Source organism: Patagioenas fasciata, chromosome 2 (assembly GCF_037038585.1).
Source record: "Patagioenas fasciata isolate bPatFas1 chromosome 2, bPatFas1.hap1, whole genome shotgun sequence".
NCBI classification, from domain to species: domain Eukaryota; kingdom Metazoa; phylum Chordata; class Aves; order Columbiformes; family Columbidae; genus Patagioenas; species Patagioenas fasciata.
Genome location: NC_092521.1, coordinates 134,173,877 through 134,181,518, shown reverse-complemented (window position 1 = coordinate 134,181,518; position 7,642 = coordinate 134,173,877). Strand labels below are relative to the sequence as shown.

The following is a 7,642-nucleotide window of genomic DNA, read 5'->3' as shown; positions in this document are numbered from 1 at the left end:
GGTCATGAATTCTGAATCAGGACTGCTTTTGGAATGAAAGAGGGGTGGTAGCTGGATAAGCTAGGAAAAAAAAGTGTTGGCAGAAAATTATTTTCACTATCAGTAATGAATTTCTTGACAGATATTCTGTAGAACTGGATATGGAGGTTGTCTGTACATGAATGATTTAACAAAAAATTACAACACACACCCTTTCAGAAGACTATATGTTGAAAATAAGCAGCTACGGTGAGAACAAAAGCATCGCTGAGCTCCACAATTCATTATGTTTTGAAGGAGAATTATACTAAGAAAATTCACAGCTGAAAATTTCATGGCTATTCCCTTGTAGACTTAGTCTTAAACAAGAATAACATAAGCCTTGTTATATCTAGAAAAACAGCTTTAAGTAGCAAAGCAAAATAATTATCAGGATAGTTTCTCCACCACATAAGGCAGTTGCAAAGATTTATGGACTAATTCTGCAGGCTGGGTGTTTTTTTTTAATTTAAACTACAGCTACCAATGAAAGGGAAGTGTTTCAGCAAAAGAAAAATACATTTGAGATTATATTTGAAAAAACAATTTGGAGTTTACAGAAAGAAGTAACTTTGAAAAATGACCTGAGGGCTGTAACTGTACACGATTGTTCTTATAGGAGCTTGCAGTTGGAAAGCAGCCAGCCCAACCTGTTTCTCCTGAATGCAAATTCTTCATTGACGGAGTGTAACGGGGTTGTGCAATGTCCGTGCTGGAAGGGGATGGGCGGCAGCAGCCTCATCACCGGCTTTGCACACTGGAGGAACTGGAGTCTGGCAACTGTGTAAGCAAAGTTAAAACCCTTGACTGATCAAACGCCCCTTTAGTATCCAAGGGAGGGAGTAAAGTTCAGGGATCAGGAAAGCCAGAAGCTGTAGTCGCAGCAGTGAAATAACTCTACAGCTGAGGGGAAATGGGCTGGTCTCATTTTACTGTTGTCTAGTTCTGCTGGATTTGCTCTTTCTGTGGACAAAATGCAGTGAAGGGACAGGAAAACCAAGACAATATATCACTTCACCTATTTTTCTTCTTTTGTTTGAGTGTTTCATCTTTTCCTATTTAACGTGTGAAGCACAGAAAAGTGGTCCTTCTTGCTCCACTTTTACAACTTAGTTAATCCATCTTCTATTGCATCTGACAGACACCTGGTTTCAGAAGTGTTTGTTCTTCCAACCATATTCTGTTGAGGTGGACTTGAGCTGACACGCGGCATCTTACACTCCCAGTTTTTCCTTCTGTTTAGTGAGTTTGGAGAGTCAGTCCAGTCCTGAAACCAAGGACGTCTATGAAGCTGCTTTCCTATGATCTCTGTGGTCATTCCACAATACAGGTATGTTTGTTTATCATTACAAATGTAAACACTACCTTTCAGAGATACCTTGTTTCAAAGCTCATAGCCTCTAGGGACATATAGTTTACCATAATAAACAAGATCCTTTTCAGTCAACCGTGCCTGACCAAGCTGAAGTAAATTTTAGCCACTTACTGTTTCCATAAATCTACAGTTTAGGTTCTAAATTGTGGTTTCTCTCCCAGCAGTCTCAAAATCAATAAATGTTTCATTTCTAGAGTTGAAATAAAACTTACGACAATAGCATCCTGTACTGTAACTTTGCAGTCAATTATCATTCTTGCTCACAGTGAAGCCAGACATTCCCAGCCTGTATTTATGATCACAGATGCTTCAGAATAATGTATATAAATTGAGTTTTATTGATCATTGAACATCTGCTGGCACTTAAATATGTGGACACATAAGCATGAACGTAAGCTTTGCAAGTTTGCATTTTTTGATGCTCATAAAATTATAATTTATAATCAAGTACACCATGTTATGTTTTCTTTATCACCTTCATAAAGATAAAGTAATGTAAGCAGGGCTTGGATTACAAAACCGTTACAATATTGCAAAGACTTAGGATTTTATGATTTATGGAAGCAAAATTTTCATTATTTTTCCCTTACATCTGACACCATTTAATTGTATTTTACCTGTTGTGGTAGAGGAGATGTGCCAAACTGTGATTATTGCAAACAAAATTGGAAGTGCTACAAAATACTGCTTTCTTACAGCACATCCATTGTCAAAGGTGGTGAGCAAATGGCTTTGTACCACTTTTTGATCACACAGTTTTGACCCATCCTTTCCAACACTAACCAATACAGAACACGTGGCTGTGCTGATGCGGGCCTTTTTGTAGTATGTGCACTTCAAACACTAGCACCGCTGATATTTTGTGCAAATATAGCTTGAGTAAGGAGCTGGGAGAGGGAAAAGGGTAGTACTGGAGAGAAATAGAATCAGATGGGCATCCCTTGTGGGTGTGGGTACACGAAAGGTCTCTGCACATGAGAAGGGTGCTGGGAAATTATATTCTTGTATGAAAATGTGGGTCACAGGAACAGGAAGGCAACTCAGAAGAAAGAGCCTTTGTCTCCTTTCCTAGAGTTATCAAGCTTCTTTCATGTGGCCCAGCCTGATAAAATTCCCTCTTTATTTCCAAAGTCAAACATGAGCTAAAGCAAACACGCCAGCAGCATGTCCAGGCATGGAAGCAATCATAGGGGCCCCTCTGAGTTTGCAGACCTGCTCCTCTCCTGGCTTTGGTCTGGCCAGCCCCAGGTTCACGCAAGAAGACTCCTGAACCATGCGTTGAACATGGGTTTTGCTAGGTAAGGATTACCTAGAAGGTCAAAGCATACTGGAAGATGTGAGTGTGAAGTCTCTGAGAATATCACAGTTTCACAGGGGTTTGAGATATCTGAAGGGAAGAAAGAACAGACATATTCAATACATAGATTTTGTAGGAAATGGTAGCCTATAACGAGAATCACAGCTAGCTAAACCAGACTTTAAAACATTTGCGTAAGATGATCTTTCATGGATAACAATTAACAATCCTCCAACTTTGATTTTTAGGTTGTAAAATAACTGTGAAAACCTACCGCATGCCATTGCCCCTGTTTTTAATGAGAAAGTCACTCTTTAATTGCCATCAATGACTATGCTGATACATTCCCAGGGTATTTCTCCCTCACACCTTCTCTTTCCTGCCTCCATATGTGTTCAGTGCTGAATCGCTATTGCTCAGGAACTAAATGCTGCAGATTTATATACTATGGACCGAGATGAAGAGGTTAAATGCAGCCAACTCCTACACCAAGGTTCAGGAGTGTGTCACTGAACGGTCTCACTAGAGGGCAGCCGATAAAACCTCTAGCAATAAAATTGCAACAGCTGAACGCCTTTTTTATTTTTTTTCCCCCTCTGGAGTGTGTTGGGATATAAAATTTGGCCTCCTGAAACTGCTTCCAGCAACTATTTCTCTGGTGCTTTGTGTTTGTTTTTTCCATGTAGATATTTGTAGATGAGTATTCACCCACCACTTTATCTCCATGGGACTCTGCAGGCCTGATGGAGCTGGTAAATCTTTGTGAGGCTTTGAAAAAGCATAAAGGTGAGACAGCACTTGATACTGAACAGGATAGTTGTTACTTTCCTACTCTTGCTGCTTTTCCTTCACTCCCTAAAGGAAACATCACAACTTAGAACAAGATATGAATAGTGTGATATGTAGTGTATTCTGAGTTATTTGCCATAAAATTGCTTCTTAAAAGTGGTTATTAAGGTTCAAATGTATCACAGGATTTCTTCTTTATTTCTCCTGTAGCCCTCGCAGTCAATCTTAAATGCTTCAAGGTCCTCTCACCTCTGGTTTCATGAATGCTTCCCAGTACCTGTCCCATCCTGTAATACCGAAAAAAGAAGTATGCTATGTGCTTTCCTGAGAAATACAAGAACAAGGTCTCGAGAGCTTCCAAGATAAATACATTTTCTGAATTTTGGGCATTCACCACATAGTTTTATTAGGCCAAAAATTTGCTTACAAGATTTTGTGTGATTCTGAAATTACATATATTTTCTCTCCCTATAGAAATGTCTTTATTTACTTGATCGTATATCACACTGCTATGCAGAAAACAAAAAAAGCACCTGTGTTTTCTACATTCTTCATATACCAAGGATAATGTCCATCAAAAATAGTTCTGTAAAACATAAACTGTTTCAGAAATAAATACTACTTGATGTTTATGAAGTGCATTCCTCTGGCTGTGGCTGCTAAACACTCTGCTCAATGCAGGAGTTCACATTTTAAGTAATTCTGACTTCCCCCAAGGTGACTAGATGTATCAGGACCTACTGTGATGTCCTAAATCTAACCCTGTTTTTATGTTCCATATTCAAAACTCCCATTTTCTTCAAAGACAAGGATGGTAAAAAAATGCTAAACTGGCATCTGATAGGTAAAGTTTCATCAGAAAAATCTTGTTGACGAAATCAAATTTATTGTGGAAGTTTCCATTTCACATCAACACAGTAAACAGTATTTGTTTTTAAGTAGCAATTAATATAGCTGAGTGAGCAATTAAACACAAATTTTCTCTTTTTTTGTGTTTACATAACAGCTGTGCTTACTTCGCAGTTTCACCACATGTATTTATTACCCAAACATAGTTAACATTTTTTGTTCATCAGGGTAGTAACTTGGGTTTTTACTTCTTAATCAGTTAAGAATGCTCGGTCCTTTTTGTTGCACACATGGGTGTGTATTGCACATACAATTCCTACTAAATTTATTTTCCCTGTGATTACAAAGGTCCTGTAATACTGGCTCTGCTCCCTGTTTGGGTGATCCTATCGCATCCATCAGGAGAACAGCCTGAAGATATTATCAAAACAGTAGTTTATGGAGCAGAAACAAATAATGCATGATTAGAGATTTCCTAAAATACTTAAATACATAAAATACTTCTCTGCACCACACAGATTTTACTCCAACAATCATTATTAGACTAGGAATTGATAAGACATATTGTCTGGGAAAGGAGTTTAATTCAGTTCTTACTCATTGCATTCACACAAAATAACTGAATGCAAATGCAGTCTGGTTTTCAGGGGTACAGTCAGGCTCTACTCTGATTCGCCTAAAGGTCTCCTTGTGATAGAACTGACAATGAATTTCAAAAGCCTACTTGTTGTGTTGTATCAAGCAGTTTTCCACCCTGAGGCAGGACTGAGTCAGAGGCAGAGTTAAGGTTGTTCAGGAAATATATAGTACAATATATTTGGCGCATGCATTTAAAAGATCTTGGAAAGCTGAGGTCAATAACTTGCTGATTTAAAAAAATATTTGTAAATATTTATATTTTTATTAATTGTAGTGCTCATCTGGTATATGGGAGACTCTATTGTATGTTTACAAGAAAGCAGAATGTAAGGGACTGCTGCTTTACATTTAATCGCTTTTGTTCTTAGAAAGACGAGGATAATGCAGAGACTACCAAAGCCTCTACTGCCTCTCCAACTGTGACTGCAGCAGCAGCCCAGCGCGCTACCACCAAGAGGTTTAAAACCCCGGCAGTCTGCCTGGCTCCATCCCTCAGCTGCCCAACATTGTGGAGCTCACAACTTGCTTCCAGGACCAGCTGCAATAGTTCAGTTAGTGTAACAGTATTGCAAGGTCAGGGATTTTTTTTTTTCCAAATTATTATTGCCGTAGTAACACAGCACTGTAGGACTATAGCTATAACAGTTCTTTTTAGTCATGCCCAGTCCCTCCTTCTCCCCTTTCCTTGACCTCGCCTTGCTAAGCCATGAGAGCCCTGTGGGGAACGGCACCCCATGCCAAGGGATTCCCCCCCACAGTGTCTGAGGGCCCCTTTCACACAGCTGGGACAGGGAGTTTCTGCATGGCCTATGGCTGAAAACAGTCTGACCTATTTCCCTCATGTAGGAAAAACAGTTTCTTATAAACAGACCAGAATTCAAGCTAAAATTCCCATGTGCGTTCAGGTTGTTCAGGTGCTTATTTTCCATTGGAAAAGTTAGGTCGCTGCCACATTCAGGGTGGTGCTCAGGCTTAGGCTCAACTTTGTAGGACCTCAGGGCTGACACCACCTATCTCCATATGGCCAGGGAACAGAGCATCCCTGTGCCAGTCCCCCAAGAAACCCCACTGATTTTGGGTGCAAACATTTCTGCAGACCCAGATTTTGAGCTTCCACGACTTAGTGCTTGGGACGAGTTTGTTCACACATGGTTCCTTAGAACAAGTAAGTGACCGGAATTAAAATACAGTAGCCTTGACTACACAGTTCCACATCTGGAAATATTGGCGCATGTCCTCAGAAGAGGGACCTTACTCGCTTCTCTGGGGTGCGAGGTGACACTGCTTCCCAGTTTCATGGTAGGAGAAAGAATGGATCTCTGCTAAGCAGGTTTCATTAACTCAGAACACACGCTTCCATTTAGTTAAACCATATGGATGCATTTTATGTTTTTATTACATTTTGTATGACTGAGACCACCGTAAATGCTTGCTATGCGTCTTTGCATATTTTAGTTTCCTGAAGCAATTTTCTCTTATGTTTCAGTTAAGTACGAGCTCCAGAAAACACGTTATTAATTACAGACGTGGGTTGCCTTATGTGGAATGATGTGTTCCTTCTGCACATTTACTTAAATGTCTGTTGTGAAACAGTTACATATATAGTGGTATTTTATTTATAAACTGTCTGAAATATAAGACTGTATAATTAAACATTGATTAAAGCTTAAATTCTCCAAAGAAAATGCTCAGTTCGGGGAACAATTTTTTCCATACACAGTAGCTGCTTCGTAACATGCTAAAGACCTGTTTATTTCATTGGAAATACTCAGATGCTTTTAGTTAAGCATGCACCGAAGTAGTTTGCTGTGTCATGGTAAACCAATATCTTCTTGAAGCAGTGAGATAGGCAGTAAAAATCCCAGTGCATAGGGTCCACTCCCTCTTGATGTCTATGAAAAAGCCTCCTGACTCCTATCAACCACAGCAACAGTTGGACTGACACTCAAACTTGCTGGTGCAGAGACTTTTGAATGTCTAAAAAAATGCTTATTCTAATCCAAGTTCACCTTCTATTTAGCTTTAAACAAGTAATACACAGATGAAAGGTTATTCAAATTGTTACTAATTTATTACAATTTTTCAAACCATTGTTTTCAATAGTGGTCTGTATTACTTTCCAAATATCTATGCTCATCTGCATTGGGAAAATAATGACATAGTGAGAATGCAGAATGCACTCATGATAAGAAGAGTAGTAATCAAATTCAGAGATGTGACGTTACTTTCAGGAGTGTCTAAACTTTTCCTTTTTGCTAGTCTGTCACAAATACCCACTTATAACAAAGTGGCTCAGTAGTTAATAATCTCATTAACCAGTAGTTATTGCAGATACAGTAGGAAAATATGTAAGCTGATGAAGAATTAAGTTGGGGAAGGACTCAAGACAGTGCAGTGCAGCCTCTTCATTGCTTCTCACCAAACTAAGTAATATCTTCCATTGCAAAGAGACTGCGCTGATCAGACTGACTTTTCCTCTGGCAGAATCGATGATACAAGGCACACAGAAGTAAAGAATCTGGCCCAAGAGACTTTTAAAAGCCTTCCAGTCTAAAGCAATATCAGAATCATTCTACGCCTTGACTACATCTGCACAGACCACTTAATTATACCCCCGGCATGAATAGAGCTGCTGTCATAAATGCTATCTGTAACAAAATAAATGTTTGTCACTG

The 7,642-nt window shown here is 39.2% G+C and overlaps 1 long non-coding RNA gene across 1 annotated transcript; it reads left to right on the top strand.

Moving 5' to 3' along the window:
* Positions 1–713: 713 nt before the first annotated feature.
* Positions 714–4,094, top strand: LOC139827434 (uncharacterized). Its single transcript, XR_011737971.1, has 4 exons — positions 714–802; positions 1,262–1,348; positions 3,377–3,476; positions 3,690–4,094. It is a non-coding gene; the product is annotated as an uncharacterized lncRNA (long non-coding RNA).
* The last annotated feature ends 3,548 nt before the right edge of the window (positions 4,095–7,642 follow it).